This window comes from Schistocerca americana, chromosome 6, assembly GCF_021461395.2.
Source record: "Schistocerca americana isolate TAMUIC-IGC-003095 chromosome 6, iqSchAmer2.1, whole genome shotgun sequence".
NCBI lineage: Eukaryota > Metazoa > Arthropoda > Insecta > Orthoptera > Acrididae > Schistocerca > Schistocerca americana.
This window is the reverse complement of record NC_060124.1, coordinates 74,270,850-74,295,534: the sequence shown is the minus strand read 5'-3', so window position 1 is coordinate 74,295,534 and position 24,685 is coordinate 74,270,850.

Genomic DNA, 24,685 nt, shown 5'->3' with positions numbered 1-24,685 from the left:
ATAAAATCAATATTACACATCTTCCTACTGGAGATTAAATACGTGCTGCTAATAAACAGCACGTGGTTTTACGTAGCAACTTCAGAAAGTTAATTCCACATGTACGTTCCCAAGCTAAGATCATTACGCAACAAGAGTGGCGCCTCGTGAGAAGTGAGTACATATTCCGGTGTCCTACGGGCACAATTATACTGTTCTATGGATAAAAGGCGCATTACAGAGTGCGAATGAAATGACACGGAAACTGAAAAAGCACACCACAGTTGAAATGCACGGGACAGTGCGATTCTTGTAATCAAAACGTCTAAATCGTACACATGTTCAGTATAAGATATTGCGTCCAGCCATAATGATACGGCGTCAACAATTTTACCGAGATTGCACAGACGTAGGTTATGATGATCCACCATACTGCCCAGGTCTTACACCATACGAGTTCCGTCTTTTCGGCAAAATTAAAGAGAATTTGGGGGGGGGGGGGGGGGAGGGGGGAACGAAATTTACCAACTATGGGGCATCACTTTCCGACCGTTCTTTGCAGGGACTTTGTGACTATGTTGAAAACTGGTGTCATTTATATCTGTCACTTTGAAATGTAGTGCGGCTTTCAATAAAAATGACTTGTCCCGCCATCATAACCTATAATTTACTTTTTAAAATCCCCACGTAAAAAACAGTAAGTTTCCTTTCGTTTTTTAGTGTTAATGCACATAACACGTTGCTATTTCCATTTCTACTGGACTAGCAGAACGTGTATGGGGCCTTGTTGTATCTTGCCACATCAGAACAACAGTTAGTTCCACCAACGTTTCGCCTTCTTGTGATGTCATTGTCCTAGCAAAGAACTAGCACCTAGATTTTGAATCACTGCTTTTGAGCGGAGGCTGTATGGAATTAGAGAGAAACTGGCTAAGCTTTCTTCTCATCTAAATAACGAAGTCGGTAGTTTACAGGGATGTTTATTGCAAACACATTGCACCAGAGAAAATAGCAAGCTGACTTCTACAATCGTTTACAATATTGCATAATCATGTGTATACCTATGAAGTCCATTTATCAATCTAGTTAGCCAAAATTCAGTACCTTTCATGAACAACATCTTTTTAACATAATTTGGTTCTTTTAGACTTTTAATTATGGTCTGTATTGACCATAGTCAGAACTGTTTAAAATACACGAAGCCATTTATTATCCTGAAACAATGAAACCAAAGTGGCAGCGATATAAACAAGTTTCTAGTGGTGGCCATTTTCGCAGCAGCTGTATATAAATTGAAGTAGTTAAAAAAGAAAACGCCTTCTGCATGCAGAACATTAATTTTTTTAAAATTTAACTTATGCACCTACACGCGTTTCGCCTTAGTTACGCGGTATCTTTGGTCAGTGTCCTGAAATAATACACGATTTTTTCGTTTGCACGTATAGGTTATCGTTTGCACATAAACGCTACAGATTTAAAACAGTTCATTGAAGTTTCTATAATGAAATGGAAAATTACTTACAGTTCAGCAATTAATTCGTTATTTGTAAGCCAAACACCTTCAACCAGTTTGCCACATGAGAGAAACTGTTTGGATTGAAAACTTTGAAGTAGACGTTGATCTGTAACTACTTTTCCATTTTATTATAAAGACTTCAATGAACTGTTTTCTTTTATGATATTTAAATGCAAACGATAATCTACATGTGCAAAGGAAAAAATCGTGTGGTATTGTAGGAGACCCACTGAGGGTCCCTTGTAATGAAGGCGAAACACCTCTACGTACATAAGTTAAATAAAGAAACTTAATGTGCAACAAGAAAAAGGCGTTTTTCTTTAGAGCTGCTGCAATTTAGATATAAACAACATTCTCTAGGCATCACCAAACTGAAAAATGCTAATGCCTCACTATTTTGTTTACATCTCTTGACAATGTCACTTTGATTTTATTGTGTTGGGATAGCGTAAGGCTTAATATGCTCTAAACAGATCAGCCCGCATCTCGTGGTCGTGCGGTAGCGTTCTCGCTTCCCACGCCCGGGTTCCCGGGTTCGATTCCCGGCGGGGTCAGGGATTTTCTCTGCCTCGTGATGGCTTGGTGTTGTGTGCTGTCCTTAGGTTGGTTAGGTTTAACTAGTTCTAAGTTCTAGGGGACTGATGACCACAGCAGTTGAGTCCCATAGTGCTCAGAGCCATTTGAACCATTTTTTTTCTAAACAGATCTGAAGATGGTCGCTAAGTACTGCAGTAATAGCTTAATGACAATGTTTTTGATCATCGACTCGGTTTAAAGGAACAAATTACGTACTTTCTAGATCACTGTCTTTATTCGCTACTGTGCGGCAACTTTTAGTATTATTTAAGTCACAAGGCAATTTTGACGTGCCTAAACTCTCAATATAGTTTCATTGGATCGCAGAGGACCTGACGCCATGCTTGGTTGGTCAACTTATCGCGGGACGGTGGTTCGTCATTCTGACCATGATGCGAGAGGCGATTCGTGTCTCCGTACTATCTCAATTATTAGTCAAAAGTAAACTGTAAAATGATGACCTAAGTACGTCACGACAGTGGAGTAGTGAAAGGGTCTCCGTGTTACTTCGGGAAATATTTGAAGATTAATTTCGTTGCTATTAATTAATGAAAACAAGCAGCACGCCGACTGTGGTATCGATAGCAACGATGCCACGGCGTAGATGTAAGTTCATAAGTTGGCACTACGAGGTACCGACGACAGCGCCCTCCAGCCGGCGCTGTGGAGTTCTAAAAGCGTCGCTCCGGATGCACCCGCATTTCATCAAGAGCAGACGGCCTGGAAACATCGCTCAAACCTCAGAGGGCGTTGGCTTCCTATTGAGACTATGTACTACTTACGACGTGTCTAAGGCTTTGCTCATCATTGCAAAGTTATGAAACCATTTATTAACTTGTTTTTGCCTATAGTAAACATCTATAATTCACACTGTAGTAGCGAGGGATTTTCACCTTTTCCTGCTCCTACTCGCTTTCGTCATTCGGCCAACCTTTCAGTTTTCGGGAGCAGACCCACGCGCTGCCTTCCAAGCGGGATAGAAAACCGACAAGTGGATAACCACAGCGCAAGTAGCTCCTGTTGACGCAATTTTCGCGAGTCCTACGTCGTGCTAACAGCGCCTATCGTTGTTATCTCATTTCCCTTGTCACGTCATATTTCTGCTATTACAGCACTCAGCTCAGGTGTAATCTGCAAGGATAAAGAAATGAAAGCAAGAGCCTTAAGTGCCATTAGAGCCATAAGTGCCATGAGGAGAGAGGAATGAGAAAGGGGTGGAAGAAAGGGGGGGGGTGACTTAATGTTGAAGTTTGCTCTGGCCATCAGCTGACCTAGTTATGCCACTTGCCTAGTGATTCCGTAAACGTGCAAAATTTGGAAATTAAGGTGACTGGACAAGGTTTTGTGTCTATGTTCTTCGCAGGGCAAGGCGTGTTTAGGAAGGTAGGTGAACAGATCGACAAACACATTGCGTTACAATGCAATGCAGCACACTTAAGGCCTCATTGAGTAGGGCAACGGGCCTTGAAACGGCACACTGCCGTAACACATAAGTTACAGTGCCAAAATAACAAAATGCATAAGTAAAAACGACGAAACCCTAAATGGCGTCTAGAAAGTTCTTCATTTGTCGATTGGGATCGTGTTTCGTTGATGCATAGATTTTATGTGAGACACGTCATTTCGGCGACACTTCCAAGTAAGCTTTGGATGACAATAGTTTCTCCCTGTGGCAAGCTAGTAAGCGCGGTGTTCGCCTTATCCAGGGATGGTGTACCCTTTCTTCCGTAGCCGATTCTCTTTTAACTGCGACACGGCATTTGAGTTACCAGTGTGAAGTCTGTCGAGTATGGGGCCAAAATGTGAACGGAAGCCCATTGTCGCTTTAAGGTTATCAGAGACGCAAATTATTCGACTGGGTATGATTTCCCGGCGTAATAATTCTTGGTGGTCTCCACGGGTTTGCTGCCAGATCATAATATCAGCATGGCTCAATATTTCTGCCACCCACATTGGCGCCATCTTCAGATGAGTCGCTGAAGCTGAGTCCGTGCCACGCAATGTTTTAACTTTTGGCATTCCACACTCAGACTCAAACCACTAACGTTAGTTCTTTTCATAGAGACAGTCCCTACGTGAGCATCTGTATGCGAAGTTCGCTTCTTTTTATACTTTATTCAGTATAATTTTATACTTTATACAGTAAAGTAGATAATAATGGTTCATATTAGTTTCTTCCTATAACACGGGTGATAATTTATCCCAGAGTCTCTTCGCCAGAAGAAAATCTTCCTGAGATTCACAGACCTTTTCTGAAATGAGCCTGGCTTCAGGCTTACGAATAGTTCTGTGGTGTCACCGCCAGACACCACACTTGCTAGGTGGTAGCCTTTAAATCGGCCGCGGTCCGTTAGTATACGTCGGACCCGCGTGTCGCCACTGTCAGTGATTGCAGACCGAGCGCCGCCACACGGCAGGTCTAGAGAGACTTCCTAGCACTCGCCCCAGTTGCACAGCTGACTTTGCTAGCGACGGTTCACTGACAAAATACGCTCTCATATGCCGAGACGATAGTTAGCATACCCTTCAGCTACGTCATTTGCTACGACCTAGCCAGGCGCCATTATCATTTGCTATTTATCTTGTGACGCATGTACCGTCAGACCGATGTTCACCAATAATGGATTAAAGTTAAGTATTCTAGCAGCTACGTACTTTATTTGCTAGTCTCAATAACTTTACCTGTTCCAGACCTCACGCCAGCCTGCGTGAGCTTAAACGCGTGCCTTTCGGCTACCCGTCACTGTGGATTGGCTGTCTTGCCAGTCCACAACAAGTTCTATGTCGTAACATTTTAGATGTGTCTGGCAATGATCGACAAAGCCAGTCACAGACGCAGAAAAGAGTCATACTACTCCCATAACGTCGTATACTCTGTTCGGACTAAAATAGTTTTCTTAAATATATTGTTGCTGCATCACTATTTGACTGTGGAGCGAATGTAAGAAGAATTATTAATACAATAAAGTTAGATCTCTTAAGAGATTTTTTTCAGAAATAATTGTTTTCAGCATCAAGGTTTCGCTACAGGTGGCGACGTCCCAAAGCCGCAGATATGAAGCAAGTTTCCAAAAGGCACAAGGTTGCTGGAGAGGCCTAGAACAATGCTAGAACAGGCCACGGACTTTTCCACTTCAGTATGCATATTAGAACACCTGTCGGTTTTCCGTACACAGGTTGAGAAAACAGCTGCCTCCTTCAGCAGAAAAATTCTCAGCCAGTAACAGCGAGAACCTTGTACGGTGCCAACCCCTAGTACTACAGCCGCCTATTGAGAAATTCCGAATTATGTACCCCGTATTTCTAAGGGAACGGATAAATTCTCTATTGTCAGAGTAGCAAAATTTGCAAGTCCTTCTCTCCACAGTACAGCGTTCGGAAGCGGAACGGAGTGCAAGAGATATGCGTCTTTGACGTCCGGCACGTGAGGTACGGGCGTACGTATTAGTCTCTCTTCGGTACTGAACCAGGTATTCGACACACTTGGTGGCTTAACAGTTCGCTTTCGGTGTTCGTGAATGCAGGGCGACGTGTTAAGCGCACACACAGAGATCCTGAGGCGCCCAGCTGCAGCTTGGCGTTTTTCCGGTGTGGTTGTTTTAGGTAATAATCGCATTTAGTTTTTACGCTGCTTTATAGTCCGTGCAGTTATAAATTAGCGTAGTTGTTCAGCAACTGGAATTGCTCTCTTTTTTATCGTAGAGTGATTTCACTACAGGAGTTGTGAACCGATCTTCCCCAGTTTATTAGCATTTGTAAGCTGCTCAGATTTAGACTACTCGTTTGATTTATGCTGCAGCAGTCTGCCACATGGAATTGAGGTGCCTTCGCCACATTAAAGCAATAATCAGTAGCCCTGAATAATCTCGTACTACCATCTGATGCCAGTAGTTCTTGCGTACTTGTATGTCTATTCATGTTGATCTCGTACACAACAAACTGTAACTGAATTGAGTAATTAAATATTTTAATTTAAATGGCTTTAGTGTTATCTTTTCTTCCTTGCAACTAACTGGTGAAATGACTCGATAGTAAAATCTATCGTCAGTACATTTCTACATTTTTAAACTGTTGCCTTACAGTGACGCAATTGTTCCTTGTAAAACAGGTGCCGTTATTAGGAACATTCCCAAGTGGAAGAAGTTTGATATAATTATTTTAGCCTGCCAGTGTGGCCGAGGCGCTTCAGTCTGGAACCGCGTGACCGCTACGGTCGCAGGTTCGAATCCTGCTTCGGGCATGGATGTATGTGATGCCCTTAGGTTAGTTAGGTTTAAGTAGTTCTAAGTTCTAGGGGACTGATGACCACAGAAGTTAAGTCCCATAGTGCTCAGAGCCGTTTGAACCTTTGCTAGGCCACTATTGCTGGCCATTTTGTGAAGCCGCGTGCCGCCGCGGTCATACGCGGACATGGAGCCGCGCAATTTGCATGTCGCCGGCAGCGGCGGTAGCAGGAGAGGGGCAGGGGGGGGGGGGAGGGGGAGGGATGTATTGCTCCGCCCCCTCCGATGCAACGGAAGCGTCGGGGAGGGGGAACTCACAGACACTTCGCTCCCAACAATCAAAGAGGCGTTTTCTCTGACACCGAGAAAAGAGGCGCAATGGTTAAGTCAGAACGACGAGATTTTTTCCAATCCCCATCAGGCCAGATATCCCTTGCATTCTACAAAATATTTCAAAACAATGCTGGGATGATTCCTTCAATAAGACCGCAGCCTTCCTTCCCCCAAGATTCTGAAATTCAGCGGGAGCCCCATACGAGTGACCTCCGTGACGATGGGTCATTAAAAGCGTCTTCCTTGGTATTTCTTAATGAGGTGCTCGCCACCGCTTTCTCCTTCACGTGAATGTTAAGATAACATTTTGAAACACCTTGAGTAAGTGTACAGGAAATAGACAGCCGCTTTGCGTGGTCAACATCTTATCCCTAGATAAGTTAAACGTATGTGGTACTGGTAAATTGCCAATTACTTCATTCAGTAGTATCCAGCAACTTCGTATTTTCTCACAATTAATAGGGCTAGGAACGATGGCTGACAATAGGTGACTACCTCCTATATTTTCTCTACACAATCTTCTATATCATTACGGTAAAATTTTCGTTCCTGCGTGTTACGTTACTTCACATTGATGTCGTTCTTCCTTGTTCCTGTTCTTAGAGTGGCAGCTACTGAATAAACAAACTGCTTTAGATTTTAAAAACACAAATTACGTTAAGCTGTGCCTGCAGATACAAGAGAGAAAGTTTTTGTTTCAGACTGCTGGCAGATATTCTGAACGTAAAGCAAAGACTGCTGGAAAACCCCAGTCTTACCTCCATTGTCACGTAAATATAGTGTAATGGTGCTAAAATGGTACTGTGCTGGCAACTGTCGACATCACATTCAGCGTAACTGTATATATGGTTTGTTTCTCGAAGGCATTCCAAAAACATCGTATTTCTGTAATTCTCTTTCTGGCAGTTTTATAAAGCCGTGAAATAAGTTAGACAGACATAACTGATTCCATTTCACAATCAAATAGCAAATTTCTCATTCGAAGTACATTTTAGTTCTTGAAAATATTCTTTAGACACCATGAGTCTTTTGTGAGTGATTAAGATGAAGGATTGATCACATCAACAGGTAAAGTGAAGTTGAAGTTTCGTAGAGGGAATCTACCGACAGTGGTGAATACAACACTAGGAATATCGGATACGGGCCCTGCTCGTCACGTCAGTCCAGAGACTGGCTCGATGCAGCTTTCCATGCAAATCTTTCCAGTGTAAGGCTCTTCATCTCTGTGTAACTACTGTGACTCACATCCATTTGACCCTGCTTATTGCAGTCAAGGCTTGATATCAATCTGCGGTTGTTATATCCCTTTCTCCCCCTCTCCTCCTCTCTCCCTCTCCACCCCTCCCCCCCCCCCCCCATACCTCAAACACACATAGACTTCCCATCATATACAAACCGAAAATTCCTTAATGGCTCAGTATGTGTCCTATCAACAGATACCTTCTGTTACTGAAGTTGTACAAGTTGTACCTTAAAGTTCTTTTTACCCCAGTTTGAATCAATAGAACGACATTAGTTACGCGATATACACATCTAATCTTCATCATTCTACAAACAATCCTGTTGGCAGAACATCCGCAACTGAGCATTATAGCAGAGGTTGAAAATCCCGCTTCAGCTGTAAATTACTTTATTTTCACACGACCGGTTTCGTACTGTATAAGCCAATCCTCAGGTGTCGTAGCTGTGCTGTGTTCCCCGAGCGCCTGGTACACGCGGCGCTCTGGGACCACAGTACAGCTATGACACATGAGGATGGGCTTATACAGTACGAAACCGGTCGTGTGAAAATAAAGTAATTTACAGCTGAAGCGGTATATTCAAACTTTGTCTTCATCATTCTCCTGTAGAACCGTAATTTTCTATTCTCATCTTGTGTGAATTGCTTATCGTCATCGTTTTACTTCCGTACAACGCAATATTCCTTCCTAACATTTCAATTAATATTCGATGTTAGCAAATTTCTCTTAGTCGGAGGTGATTTTTTTTGCTATTGACAGTCTGGACATTATACCCGCTCCAGTTTGACCATGAGTTATTTTGCTTCCCAAATAACAAAACTCTTCTACTGCTTTTAGCGTTCCATTTCCTAAACTGATTTCCTCAGCATTGCCTGATTTAATTCACCTATATACCATTCCATTTGTTGTCGATCATTTCTAACCTCTTTTGGAGACAGTATCTATTCCGTCCAACTGCTTTTCGAAGCCTTTTGGCGTCTCTGACAGATTTATAGTATGGTCAGCAAACTTATTTCTCTTTCTTCCCCTTTTTGAACTTTATAAACTTCATCATTTTTTTCTTTCCCCCAAATTTTAATTCTCTTTTAAAACCTCTTCTTGGTCTGTTTTAATGTCCTTGAAATTTATAGACTGAGACACAATGGGCATCGGCCACAACACTTTCTTCGCAACTACTGCTTCGCTTCGACTGTTTTAAATGGTTCAAATGGCTCTGAGCACTATGGGACTTAACTTCTGAGGTCATCAGTCCCCTATAACTTAGAACTACTTAAACCTAACTAACCTAAGGACATCACAGACATCCATGCCCGAGGCAGGATTCGAACCTGCGACCGTAGCGGTCACGCGGTTCCAAACTGAAGCGCTTAGAACCGCACGGCCACACCGACCGGCTTCGACTGTTTTAATTGCAGTATTGTTTCTCTACAAGTTGCTGGTAACTTCCCGTACGCTGTATTTGGTCTATGTTGCCTTCAAAATTTCAAAAAGTTAGTTCCTGCAAACATTTTCAAAGGCTTTCTCTAAATCTACAAATGCTATAGAATATCGGTTTCGTTTTCTTCAACCTACCGTGTAAGATGAGTCGTAGTATCAGTGTTATATGGCATGTAACTGCATTTCCCCGAAATCCAAACAGATTTTCGCCGGCCGAAGTGGCCGTGCGGTTAAAGGCGCTGCAGTCTGGAACCGCAAGACCGCTGCGGTCGCAGGTTCGAATCCTGTCTCGGGCATGGATGTTTGTGATGTCCTTAGGTTAGTTAGGTTTACGTAGTTCTATGTCTAGGGGACTGACGACTTCAGATGTTAAGTCCCATAGTGCTTAGAGCCATTTGAACCATTTGACAGCACGTCACTTCTTTGAATTGAAATTATTACATTCTTTTTGAAGTCTGGGGTGTTGCGCCTGTCTCGTACAACTATGGAATGAAACTTGACCTGTGGGACAAAATAATGTTTGGAACCACGCCCATTCAGCGAGATTAATGAAAAATTATTTAAATCAAGTGAACATTTCATAAGAAAACAGGAAGCAACCAGGAATGTACCCCAAAACAGCAAATGAAATAACATGCTGCGAAAATAATCTAAGAAAGATAAATGGTATATGGTTTAAATAGAAAAAATAACACTATTTGCACAGTCAAGCGATAGTTATTAGTTAGTTATTGCACAGTGTGTACATAGGACTATAAATTGTTGGTAATATTCTACCGGTACTTGTGGGAACATGTACCTGTTAATAACTGAAATACACACTATTGATGTTACACAATTATATTCAACTTATAGTTCGTTGTGAGCCGGTTCAAAAAGAAGTACAAAACAACTATAATAACACTATGCATCGACAAACTTTTTTTTCTTCTTCCTTTATACTTACACTAGCTAACAAACCCGTCATTGTCCTGGTAATCATTTTGCCAGTTTTCTGTCAGTAACGTAAACAAAAAATGAAGTGCATTTGTAGCCTAATATTGACAAAATATCATTTCCATGTATTCATAAGAACACATTCGAAATTATGAAACAGTCCTACAAATAAATATGCATAACGTACAAATGTAAAAGAACAGTCTCCAAATTAAGAACCGTATCACGCAAAATACAAATTCCCTGTAATGTTTATTTAAGCCAGATATTCCTAGTACGCTGGGTGCAGTTGCTTCCCGCATCTGCTTCACGATTTTGTAAACGTCTCTACAGCAACGCTCCTTCACAGTTCTGTAGACAGCTATTGTTTTCACCTACAGCGGTTTCCTCTTCGCAGTCTAAAGCGTCTAAAGCCATGAAAATAACTGCCACGTGACAGGAATTTCATTAAGCTGGCTCGATTGTAGGATTGTAGCAGTAGCAAACAATAAATTTATTCAAATTTGACGCATGATGCGACCTTCTTGCACGTATCTCAGTTTTTATACGACATATCTCTTGAACTGTGTGATGTGTGATGATATATTTGTCTAGATACATCCAGCGGCGTATAATCATAAATTTGTGTAGGTACATTAAGCAACATATGAGGATACTGTCTGCAAAATGTGTTGCGAATAGATTTAATAGCAAAGAAGTAATAAATTTAAACGTCACGCACAATGCTGCAGTTTTTCTGCATCTCAGTGTTTATGACTTCATATCTCCTGGACTGTGATATGTGTGTGGTTCTTACTCCCACGGCGGTTGTTGCAGGCAGTAAGGTGTATGTGTACCAAGTTTGGGTGAAATCGGTCCAGTAGTCTAGAACCAGATGTGGAGCATACATACACACACACATGCATACATTTTTATAATACACTGCTGGCCACCGTAAATGCAACACCCTGAAGGAAGCATCCGAATCAAGTGAAATTTACACCATGGGTTTGCAGCGATGAGATATTCAACTGATTAGAATTTCAGCGCAGACGCACATCACGCGCGCCTGTGGCGCCACCTCATAGCGCCATTTAACGCTTGGCGATTTCGACGAGTGTACGTTCGGCACGTGTGTTTACCTTGTGGTTGTTTCACAAGACGATCAGTTATGCCTCGTAGACAACAAAAAAATGGTTCAAATGGCTCTGAGCACTATGGGACTCAACTGCTGAGGTCATAAGTCCCCTAGAACTTAGAACTACTTAAACCTAACTAACCTAAGGACAACACACACATCCATGCTCGAGGCAGGATTCGAACCTGCGACCGTAGCGGTCGCGCGGTTCCAGACTGTAGCGCCAGAACCGCTCGGCCACCAGCGGCCGGCCCGTAGACAACAGCGAACATCGTTTGATCAAGTATCCGAATTCGACAGAGGAAGGATAGTGGCTTACCGAGATTGTGGATATCATACAGAGAAATCGCTAGTCGTGTTGGACGAAACCAAACAACTGTAATGCGGATATGTGACCGTTGGATGCAGGAGGGTACGACGGACCGACGTGGTCGATCGCATTCACCTCGATGCACCACTGCACGTGCTGATAGGCAAATTGGGCGCATGGCAGTGACATCCCGAACCATAGCACAGCACATTGCGTCTGTAACGCATCATCAAGTGTCTGCGCGTACCATTCGACGCCGTTTACAGCAGAGTGGTCTGTCCGCAAGACGTCCATTGCTTCGTCTACCATTGACGCAGAACCACAGACGTCTCCGTCGCCAATGGTGTGATGACAGACGGATGTGGACGGCAGAATGGAATGACGTTGTCTTTACTGACGAGGCACGCTTCTGTCTGCAGCACCACGATGGTCGGATTCGAGTGTGGAGACACCGTGGAGAGAGGATGCTGGACAGCTGCATTATGCACCGCCACACTGGTCTTGCACCGGGTATTATGGTATGGGGCGGTATTGGATATTACTCTCGCACGCCTCTAGTACGCATTGCCGGTACTTTAAATAGCCGGCGCTACATATCCGAGGTGCTGGAGCCAGTTGTCCTTCCTTACCTTCAGGGCTCGGCCACAGCCATATTTCAACAGGATAATGCGCGACCACACGTGGCACGTATTGTCCAAAGTTTCTTCGTCAATAACCAGATTGAATTGCTTCCCTGGCCGGCTCGCTCTCCGGATCTTTCGCCGATAGAAAACATGTGGTCCATGGTTGCTCAACGAGTGACCCAGATTACATCCCCAGCTGCCACACCAGATGATCTTTGGCAACGTGTGGAAGCTGCTTGGGCTGCTGTACCCCAGGAACACATCCAACGTCTCTTTAACTCAATGCCGAGACGTGTGGCAGCGGTGATCTCCAACAATGGCGGCTACTCTGGCTACTGATTCTGGCAGGAACCACATGTCACAGACGTGTGTAAACGTAATCATTTGATACTTGGTCAACATGTTATCTACAAAATATATTTTGTTGTGCTACCTCTTGTCGTTCTTGGTGTTGCATTTACGGTGGCCGGCAATGTATATATGGCTGTTTGCGTAATTAAAATGAATGTGTGTAAGTGTGTGTGTGTGTGTGTGTGTGTGTGTGTCTGTGTGTGTGTGTGTGTGTGTGTGTGTCTGAGTTCTTCGTCTCTTCTTAAGCCACTTGACACGTCACTGTCAGCTGATAATCGCTGAGGGAATACAAACCATCTACCTAACAAAAGGGTAAGGGTTGGGGGTGAAAAAGAATCTTAGCCTCTGACAGATGGATTCCCAGAGTTTATTTATCCAGTATTTGAGAATCACTTAGTGACTTGCAAGAGACTTTACACATAATTTTAAACATTTACGAAATTGTTTGTCGTTGACAACCCCTACAAAATGATGAAAGGAAAAATGCTTATCGCTTACTACTTTTCCGCTGTTAATGCAGTAAGGGTGCCACATGAGGCAGGACATCATAATTTATTACTTCTTTACTACTCACAGTATTCGCAACACATTTTACAGATAGTATGCAGATATACCACGAATGTACCTACAAAGATATATCATTGTACTAGGTGTGGTTCAGGGGATATGACGACACAAACATTTAGCGGAAGCCCAGAAGCTTCGTGGTACGGGCATGGTCACACATCTACAAATAAATGCTAGGGCAGCGCCAGGTCTCCCAGTATATGTACAGGGCGAATCACCTAAGACTTGCTCGGCAAATATTCCGGAAATGGAAAGTGCTACTCAGGCGCGGTTTTCACAGAATGGAGTGAGGTTCCGGGGCCCTTATTGTTAGTCAGACATCAGATTGTAATAATACTTATAAAGGGTATTTTTTTGTACAACACATAGTTTTTTAATGGAACAATGGGTATCGACATTAACAAATTAAGGGGATCACACCGTGGTTCAGGTCGAAAAAAATCGATTTTCGGTTTTCATCATATTTCCATAGATGTCGAGGTTTTATTTAAGTACTCTGAAAAGGATTTTGCTGAAAATTTTTTTCGAGCATTTAAAGAGCATTTTCCTACCACGTGTGTTTATGAGCCACGCCCACTTTTCTGTCACCCACTTTTCTGCATATATTTTAGATCTTTATATTCCCTACATCGCACGTTAGGATTTTTTTTTACTCCCGAGTATGTTGGCTATCCTTAGAATGCAACGGTAGGTATTCTTTTGTTTCTGCTGTTTATAAACAACACACTTTCAAACACGCGGTTAGTTTGGTTCAAGTGTGATTGCGAGTAGTTGTTATACTTACGTTTGCAGTGCTTCTTTACGTGTGTTTTGTTGTGTTTATTGAAGATGACGAAACGTAAAGGCATTTTCAAGAAACGACAATTTAGAGGAAACAAGTTTAGAAACCTTTCTGTCCAAGAGGTTATTATGCCTGGCAACGATGTTTCTAATTGTAATTCTTCAACGAGTGTATCATCAAAGAAGCTCTCATCATTTCTCTTCTTGCTGCTGTTATTACAGCAATTAAACCTATTTTCAGAGACTTGGCTCTTCCTGACCTTCTAAGGAAATGTCTGCATGGGCAGAGACAGAACGCAAATGAATGTTTGAACAGCATAATTCTGAACCGCCTTCCTAAAACTGTATTTGTAGGCATGCATACAATGAAACTAGGAGTTCATGATGCTGTTATTACATTTGGTTGTGGCAATATTGGAAAGTGTTGGGTACTGAAAAAGCTGGGAATTAATCCTGGTGAAAATATGATCACTGGGCTGCAACATTGCGATAAAATGAGGATAGCCGATGCAGACAGGTTTCCATCTAATATGGCCAAGAAAGCAAGACAAACATCCAGGAAGGTGAAAAAGAAGCTGGAAGACATGCTAGAGGCCAAAGAAGGGCCATCATACGCAGCAGGACAGCTTTAATTAACTACAAGTAACAAATTTCAAAACTTTTTTCTTTAAAGTCAATTTCCCACAAACTAAAATTTTCAGTACATATGCCACATTATATCAGAAGCTATCATAGATAAATGAATGAAATTTTCAGAGACTCTGCATAACATAAAAAGCAACCTCTGGTACTACATTCATTAATAATTCCGCATTAGGAAGTTCAGAAAAAAGTATTTTCAGCAAAAAAATCTTTAATTTTTTTGTTATTAAATTTAAGAAAGTATTTCTTAAAAACTGTAAAATGGATAAAGTAGAGTTTAGTACAGTTGACTCTGTTAGCATCATGTAACATACAGTAAGATATTAAGGGCATTCATCAAATAGCTTTTTCAGAAATGGGTCATATACTTGCCTAAATTAACATGGATAGACAGGCAGGGTGTGGTCCCCTTAAAATTAGGGTAAATTAGAATGTCAGTGGTGTTTGTTGCAGTGTGAGTCGTTTACGAGATATCGTACTTCGAATAGTTCCCACACCGACACTTCTAATGCCTGTGGTAGCACACGCTTAAGAACAACGCAAGTGCACACGCTAGTTATGTGGATTCTGACCAGTAACGAGGCAACTGCCCGTAACAGATTGTGTTTAAAACGACCTCCGGCAGCAGCAGTACACCCTTCCTGTAAGGTATGGTACGAATGCTGCACCCGTGCTAGCATTTCTACAGAGATGTCCGAGCAGGCTACTGTAATACGTCGTTGCATGCCGTCGGATGTAGTTGGTATGTCCTTGCAGACAACATCTTTCAGCTTTCCCCACAGATAAAAGTTTACGGGCGTCAAATCTGGGGAACAGGTTGGACAAGATATAGATCCTCTGTGTCCGATCCAACGATTTGGAAACAATTCGTGAAGACATGCTGTAGTACTTCGAGCACTATGGGCTGGACAGCCATCATGCTGGTACCACAGGTTCCTCCTATCATGTCTTAATGCCCGTGTACAGAAATTAACACGATTCTCATAATCGCTTCCATGCAGCTCTTGACAGAGAGAGATGTGATATGGATGGAACGCATAGGACACATCCTGGCTGATGCCACTTCCTCGTTCGCTTGCGTATGAGCTAATGTGCGAAAAAAGAAAAAAAAATCACCATGAGCGTGTCGGCTTTTTCTGCATTGGTAAATCCCACCGTCTACTGACTACCTGCTGCTTCGACTGTCGCACACTGACTAGCAAGTCGCAATGCACTCAAGGAACACACAAGGTCGCGCGGAGTGACCGCACGGTTTGAGGGGCCATGTCACGAATTGCGCAGCCGCTCCCGCCGGAGGTTCGAGTTCTCACTCGGGCATGGGTGCGTGTGTGTTGCTCTTACCATAAGTTAGTTTAAGTAGTGTGTAAGCCTCGGGACCGATGACCTCAGTAGTTGGTCCCATAGGATTTCACACACGTTTGAACATTTTGAACACACAAGAACACTGTAAGCAAACATACCAACAACGTAACTAGCATCTACGTAGCCTGAATGGCACAAACAAATGTCAGTGTGAAAATTTTTCAAAATACGATATCCCATAAACGACTCGCACTAGCATCTAGCCGGCCGGAGTGACCGCGCGGTTCTATGCGTTTCAGTCGGGAACCGCGGGACCGCTACGGTGGCAGGTTCGAATCCTGCCTCGGGCATGGATGTGTGTGATGTCCTTAGGTTAGTTAGGTTTACGTAGTTCTAAGTTCTAGGGGACTGATAACCTCAGAAGTTAAGTCCCATAGAGCTCAGAGCCATTTGAATTTGAACTAGAATCCAGCAACAAACACTACTAACATTGCAATGTACCTTAGTTTTATTTTGTTAATGTCAGTAGGTGTTGTTCCATTTTAAAAAAGTGTGTGCTTACAGAAAAAGTACACTTTATAAGTATCTGTTTATTGGCTAAGAAAACGAGCTCTTGACTACAAATGCATTCTGTGAAAACTGCACGTCAAAAGCGCTTTCGATTTCCGCAATATTTGCGGAGCAAGTTTGTAACATTTATTGTGTCTGAATTGCATTTTAATATGAGAATGTTTAAAAAGTTGTAATTTTGTTAATATTTTTAAGACAGAGAACATAGTTCTGTATCAGTAGGCAACAGTGTGACTCAGTAACAATGTCTATAGTAGCAGTGGGTGGTTTTTGTTTTCTGAGAAGTGAGGGAATTAAGTGTGTGAAGCGGCAGTTATATGCACTGTTTTCGGTGTATAGCGCTGACTGCGAAGTTTATGTATATATATATACCAAAGTGATTCTGGTCAGAAAGAATTATCTCAGGAAACAGTACGAAAGCTCTGACGTGTGACCAGTGGAGAGACAGGCTTGTTAAGTGGACTGACTTCAATGCATAGCGCGAATATAAAGCTGAAGCATAAACGTATTGATCTGTTTCTTGTCAGGGACTAAAATCTCACGACGTAAACTGAGAGCTGAGACTTTCAGTTAGTGGAGTAAAGGGTGTACTAAGCGGACTGTTTTTGACGTCCAACATCTTCTGTGAACTACATGTGTAGGTTTATTAAATTTCTTTTTGTTATAGACCATGGGTTCCCAGACTTTTCCTGAGACGAAACCTCTTGAAAATCATAGTACTTTGACGGAACACTTTGTTTATTTTTAAGTTAATAATTTCTTTAAAAAAATGAGGAAAAATCGTTTTATTCGCTGATTAGATCAGTTTTAAATCCAAAATAATAATAATACGGAAATTATAATATTTTTAAAAATAATTAGTTTCGTCAAAATTTCGAAAAAGAGACGCCAGCGTTCCGCCAAACATGATTAGGGAAACTCTACTGTGAACTAAACTCGGAACAGTAGTGAAAAATGTTTATTTCGTGCAATGAAGCTGGTGGATAGTACATTTCCTGTGCTAATTACGTTCGGTCTATATCGTCTGTAGCAGCTGCTTCAGTTAACAAGGAGACTGTAAGAAACGCAAATTCTGCTACATCGTGACGTAAGTGGTCATTTTAAGACGGGAATTACAGTTTGAAGTTCCTAACAGGTGTTACGCTATTGGTTACGGCCTGCGAGCTTCCAACGTGGGATGAAGACGCGCCGTTTCCGGTAGATAATTGTATTCCTTCCATAGGACATTCTGATCGCTAGGAGGGTCTACTATCATAAATCTGTATGAGAAACGATTTGAATAATAAATTTGTGATTCTCTTGCCGAATTTACGTATATGATCACTCATTCTTGTTACCTGTCTCAGATATTTTCAGTTGTGTTTTAGTAATTTCAGGAGATCAAACTGAAACTGAAGTTGTAGTTAAATGGTTTTTTAGTAATTAAAATTTGCCAGTGAACGGTTTCTTTTTAAATTGCTACCATTCTTGTGACTTTCTTTTAAATTCTGTTACGACAGATAATTTTCCGTTTTATGTTCCTTCTGCCTTTTTTACACATGAAAACGCGTATGTGTGTGTGTGTGTGTGTGTTTGTGTGTGTGTGTGTGTGTGTGTGTTACTCTTTGATTGGCTTGTTCTTGCAAAGTTCAAGTCAAAGAATGTGGTATTTTACGCAATATGCTGGTGAAGTACACATATGGTATTTTACGCAATATGCTGGTGAAGAACATATGTCGTATAGGGTCTGCCAGTTGGCTCGATTAATCAGGGAAGGGTATGTGATTCTTCGTTGAAGTGTTTATACCGTGGCAGAGGTTTAAAGTTAACAGATACATCTTGTCTACAGTTTGTTTATCACTCAGAACTCGTCAAACGCACTGTGGTAGACGAAGTAACCTCCGCCACACACCATGAGATGGCTTGCAAGGTACACATGTAATTTTAGATCCTAAAGCCGATTTGTGAGCTTAACTACCTTTTTCGGTGAATACCAGTAATAGTTTTTGCGTGTGGGTGTAACACGATCAGTGAACTCTGGGTAGAGTCATATTTTTATTTACCCCAAGATGCATGCTTATGTCAATAGTAATGCATCAACTTACCTTCCCATTTTAAGTATTTTTGACAGATTCTGCTTGATTAAGAAAAAAGTTTTTATTAAATTTGTGCTTAATCACGGTCATTTATGGTACAAGTACGCGTAGTACTAGGTATGGGGAAATTTTTATCTCATGTCTATGAAACAGAGATAAAGAAGAAGTATTAGGAAAAGAACACTTTTTTCCTGTGTTGCAAAGGAAAATTTGAACGGGAATGCTGACACTATGTAGAGGGAACACGCATGGTGCTAACAAAAGACTGGTTAATTTCCCCACAGAATTCAGTGTGGTTTCTGAACTCGCGAGATTGTTGTATACCACATTACGCCGACGGTTGGTCATTATAGAGGAGGATTTCTAGAAAATATTAATTTTATTGTGAATAAAACTCTGCAGTTACTAGTGAAACGACCATTATCAACAAAACCAATGGAGAAGCAGAGTGTATGCAGTTACTTTCCTTGTCACATCAAATCCATCCCATTGCGCATAAGAGGCACGAATCTAAGCAAAGAACAAAATGTTACAGACGTATTAAGGAAGCACGTCGAGAAACTTGGCGTCCTCTTGAGTTGCGCTTACACCTGCGCAACTTTCCTTGCACACTAGGTGCATGCGGCCGTCTAAGGCGAGCCAAGGAAGCGCATGCACCGGTGTTGAGTCACGCATGCTTCTGATAAATGTCCTCACTGACCTCTGAAGAGGTTCAGGAGTCTCCCCATCCCACACGGGAGACACATGTAGTCTGCCAATCCGTAGTTCTGTTTATTTATTGCTTTGTGTCAGTACGCTTTAGAGTAAAAAGATTCAGTTTTCCGCACTCATTCAAATTTAATTTGGCTTTAGAACTTTGACCAAATGGTCTAACGAGAATCGCATGGAATACTAAAAGCATTATCGTGCATATCCTTGTTTGTGGTTGTTTAATTCGGTGGATTACAAAGATAGACAGAAAATAAATATTTATCGCCATTTTCTCACAAGTAAGTTAAATCTGGAAGCAACATAAGCAAACCTGAGAAAAATAAAAGCTTTCGGCAAATACATGTTAAAGATGAAGAACGATTCTCTGCCCTTCAAGTACCGAAGCCGTCCCTATTCCTTTAAGATCTACTTTGAATAGTTTGAGAGGTGGCATGAGCCCTCAGTCATATTTCTATCTTACGATTTTCCTCTCTAATTGCATGCAGTGAAAAGTCGCTATTCCTTCGCACGCGGACTTCTCACCCGGGTGACGAGAGACGCTGCGTGGGAAGTCCGCGTGTGAAGGAATAGCGACTTTTCACTGCATGCAATTAGAGAGGAAAATCGTAAGATAGAAATATGAGAGGGGGCTCATGCCACTTCTCAAGTTTGCGTCGACGAAGTAAATAGAAGAACACTGAAAATGGACTTATAACTGAAACAACTGCTTCCATTGTTGATGGGTATCGCAGAGCTATAAGTGTGCTATCCAAAGCCCGAAACAATGCGTGAAATTTCACCTCAATCCAAAGAATATCCTGGTGTTTAGAGACTGCAGATAACAAAAGCTAAAACATTTAACTTAACACTCTTGACAAAGTAAGACCCTCCTCTCACCCAACACACACATACGTGAGATTTAACTGATATACATGTAAACTGAAACGTGTTGTCCTTGTTTTAGATATAATTCTACACAGTTGTATGTTTGCAGATCAACACATATTCGCAGGTTCATTAAGTGGTCATCAATCTCGCTTAATGTAGTTTTACGGCGATTTGACCAAAACCTGGAAAACTTCTGGAATGATGTTGGATTTCTATTCGAACTGGAACTTCAAACTGGAATAATTGTCCCAGAGAGAAGAATTTTAGGCGTCAGTGCTAACCACTGATACAACGTCGCTGTGTTTTGTATTTTCAATCGCTATCAGCGACGCAATGGGATGAAATGGAGGGGGTTATAGTTAAACGTTTGCTGCTTGAGAGTACCCCTACGGAAAACGTGGAATCGTAGGACAATGAAACTTTGTGCAAACATGTGTAAGGACATGCGGGAGAGAAATAACGCAATAACATTAAAAAACACATTTTAACTTTGCACCTGAGAGGGTAACATCTATTAATTGCGTATCATGTTTACGTTCCAGATTACAAGCGTTGCTCAGTGTGGCGACCATTTGCATCCACGACAACCTGGAACCGCACTGGAGATTTGTCATCTGCTGCCTGAATATTGCCCTGTTCCTCAGAATCCTCATCTTCAGACGCCAATTTGTGTTAGCGTCCCATCGATAAACCCTGTTCTCAGGTAACCCTACAGCTACAAATCAGATGATTGCACATCTGGTGATCTTGGATGCCACATAATTTTTGAGCAATCAGCCATGATACGGCTTCCATGAAATGCAGTACGGAGAACCCGAATGACCTTATGAGCAATGTGACGTAGAGGTCCACCGTGCATCAGAACAGCTAAGTCCAAAGCACCTCCCTAGCGTAGAGCACGGGCTACATGTTGGCGAAGCAGATGACAGTAACATGTGCCGTTCACCCTGCATGTCCTTGGTGTCCGTGATCCTTCTACGTCGCCCCATCAGCACTGGCACTTAAGGGTAAGTCATGACACTAACACTACTAACACCACAAATCCTGCACCATACATTCTGAACACCATTGCTCAAAGGTGGACAACCATGCAGTAATAGTTTTCCGTCTACACTTGCTCTAGTAGCGGAAGTTCAGTTGTAACCACCCTGTATTACGACGACACCACAATAAACCTTCCATCTCTTCCACCACGTTCACACACTCTTTAAGTGTAAAATATTAATTATCCCAGTGCTTGGGCTTCATTCTACAATATCGTCTTTGTCTCACTATACACCGGCTGCGGCGACGATTGCTGCTAATAAAGTGGAGACCTCGACCAGTTAGCCGGCCGGAGTGGCTGAGCGGTTCTAGGCGCATCCTGCCTCGGGCATGGATGTGTGTGATGTCCTTAGTTTAGTTAGGTTTAAGTAGTTCTAAGTTCTAGGGGACTGATGACCTCAGAAGTTACGTCCCATAGTGCTCAGAGCCATTTGAACCATTTGAACCTCGACCAGTTAAACAGCAGGCGTGGTTCTGCCTAGTTATGAATCGACTCACACATACACACACGTGCACCTACACGCAGACCTCTCCTCGGGCGTATTGTAAACACACGGGAACTAAGTGCAAGGCCGCCAGGTGTACACGCATCTGTACTGTTACCATTGAGGAGATGAGACCTGGTTAAGTTCAAAGAACCAGATGTTGTTGAAAGTTTCAGAGAGAGCATCGGGAAACGATTAACTACAGAAGGGGAGTGGAATACAGCAGTAGACGATTTCAAGGCCTTGAGAGATGAAACAGTGAAAGCAGGAGTGGAACAAATACACCATGTGATCAGAAGTATCCGGACACCCGGCTGAAAACGACTTACAAGTGCCAGGCGCCCCCCATCGGTAATGCTGGAATTCAATATGGTATCGGCCCACCCTTAGCCTTGATGACAGCTTCCACTCTCGCAGGCATACGTTCAGTCAGGTGCTGGAAGGTTTCTTGGGGAATGGCAACCCATTCTTCACGGAGTGCTGCACTGAGGAGAGGTATCGACGTCGATCGGCGAGGCCTGGCACGAAGTCGGCGTTTCAAAACATCCCAAAGGTGTTCTATAGGATTCAGGTCAGGACTCTGTGCAAGCCAGTCCGTCACAGAGACGTTATTGTCATGTAACCACTCCGCCACAGGCCGTGCATTATGAACAGCTTCTCGGTCGAGTTGAAAGATGCAATCACCATCTCCGAATTGCTCTTCAACAGTGGGAAGCAAGAAGGTACTTAAAACATCAACGTAGGCCTATGCAGTGATAGTGCCACGCAAAACAACAAGCGGTGCAAGCCCCCTCCACGAAAAACACGACCACAGCAAAACACCACCGTATCCGAATGTTACTGTTGGCACTAACCACGCTGGTAGATGACGTTCACCGGGCATTCGCCATACGCGCAGCCTGCCATCGGATCGCCACATTGTGTACTGTGATTCGTCACTCCACACAACGTTTTTCCACTGTTCAAACGTCCAATGTTTACACTCCGTACACCAAGCGAGGCGTCGATTGGCATTTACCGGCGTGATGTGTGGCCTATGAGCAGTCGCTCGACCATGAAATCCAAGTTTTCTCACCTCCCGCGTAACTGACATAGTACTTGCAGTGGATCCTGATGAAGTTTGGAATTCCTGTGTGATGGTCTGGATAGATGTCTACATATTACACATTACGACCCTCTTCAACCGTCGGCGGTCTCTGCCAGTCAACAGACGAGGTCGGCCTATACGCGTTTGTGCTGCACGTGTCCCTTCACGTTTCCACTTCGCTATCACATCGGAAAGAGTGGAGCTAGGGATGTTTAGGAGTGTTGAAATCTCGCGTACAGACGTTATGACACAAGTGACACCCAATTACATATCCACTTTCGAGGTCCGAGAGTTCCGCGGAGCGCCCCATTCTGCCCTTTCATGATGTCCAATGACTACTGAGGTCGCTGATATGGATTACCTGGCAGTACGTGGCAGCACAATGCACTTAATGTAAAAACGTATTTTTTTGGGGGGGGGGGGGGGGGGGGGTGGTCAGAAAACTACTGATCACATAGCGTAGCTAAAAAGACAAGACCTTGTAGAAATCATTATGTATCACAGGAGATACTAAATTTAGTGGATGAAAGGAGAAAATATAAAACTGCAGCAAATAAAGCGGGCGACAGGGAATACAAACGTCTAAAAAGAAGTGACAGAATAAAAAAGCCTAAGCAGTATTGGTTAGAGGACAAATGTATGGATATTGAAGCATGTATCACTAAGGGAGATATAAATACCGTCTATAGGGAAATTAAAGAGGCCTTTGGAGATAGGAGAAGCGGTTGTTTGAAAATCAAGAGCTCCAATGGGGAACCATTACTATGCACACAAGAGAGAGGTGGAAGGTGATAGGCGTATATAGAGTGCTGTACAGGGGATATTAACTTGAAGGCAATCTTATAGAAGTGGAAGGGGACATAAATGAAGACGAGATGGGAGATATGATACTGTGAGAGCAATATGACAGAGAACTAAAAGACATGCGTGAAACAAGGCCCCAGGAGCAGACGACATTCTGCTAGAACTACGGATAGCCTTGGGAGAGCCAGGCGTGACAAATCTGCTCCACTTGGAGCGCAAGATGTATGAGACAGGCGAAATATCCTCAGACTTCAAGAAGAATGTGATATTACAATTCCAAAGAAAGCAGGTGGTGACATAATACTACCGAGCTATCAGTTTAATAAGTCATGGTTGCAAAATACTAACAGGGATTCATTAGAGAAGAATGGTAAAACTGGTGAAACCGATATCGGGGAAGATCAGTTGGGATTACAGAGCAATGGAGGAACACAAGAGGCTGTACTGACCCTGCGAGTTCACTTAGAAGGTAGGCCAAGAAAAGGCAAACCTATGTTTGTAGTATTTGTATACACAGAAAAAGCTTTTGACAATGTTAACTTGAATACTCTCTTTGAAGGTAGCAGGGGTAGGGATAAAATACAGGGAATGAAAAGCTAGTACTACTTCCACAGAAAACAGACGCCAGTTGGGAGCAGAAAAGGGAGGCAGTGGCTTAGAAAGGAGTTGAGCCGTGGTAAAAAATTTGCTGTTTTGAAGAGCACGCCGCAGCGCGTTGTGTGAAGCAGTCGCCCTCCGTTTCTGGCGGTGGCGCTGCTGTGATAATCGCAGCTTTGGTGTCTCCCTCTGGTGGGAAAGCGGAAAGGTTCCCTGTTCACGTACATTTAAGGGGCGCTATGAGTTCGGTAGATGAGAATCGCTCAGTCGAGGCGAGTCTACTCAGTTGGTCAGCCGGCTCAGTGTGGGGCAGTCAGTGTCTGTCTGTAGTCGGAGTGCGAGAATGTCTGTCGTTTGGACCAAACTTTAAGTCAGAAAATGAGAGTCTTGCCACTCCGCCGGTAAGAGAACTCAGCTAGTGGTCGCCCGGTCGGGGCTGAGTTCCTGCATCTGAGTCTGCGCGTTAGGCCGCCAGTCTGCTCGAGTTGCTCGGGCAACGGTCATTGGCGGTT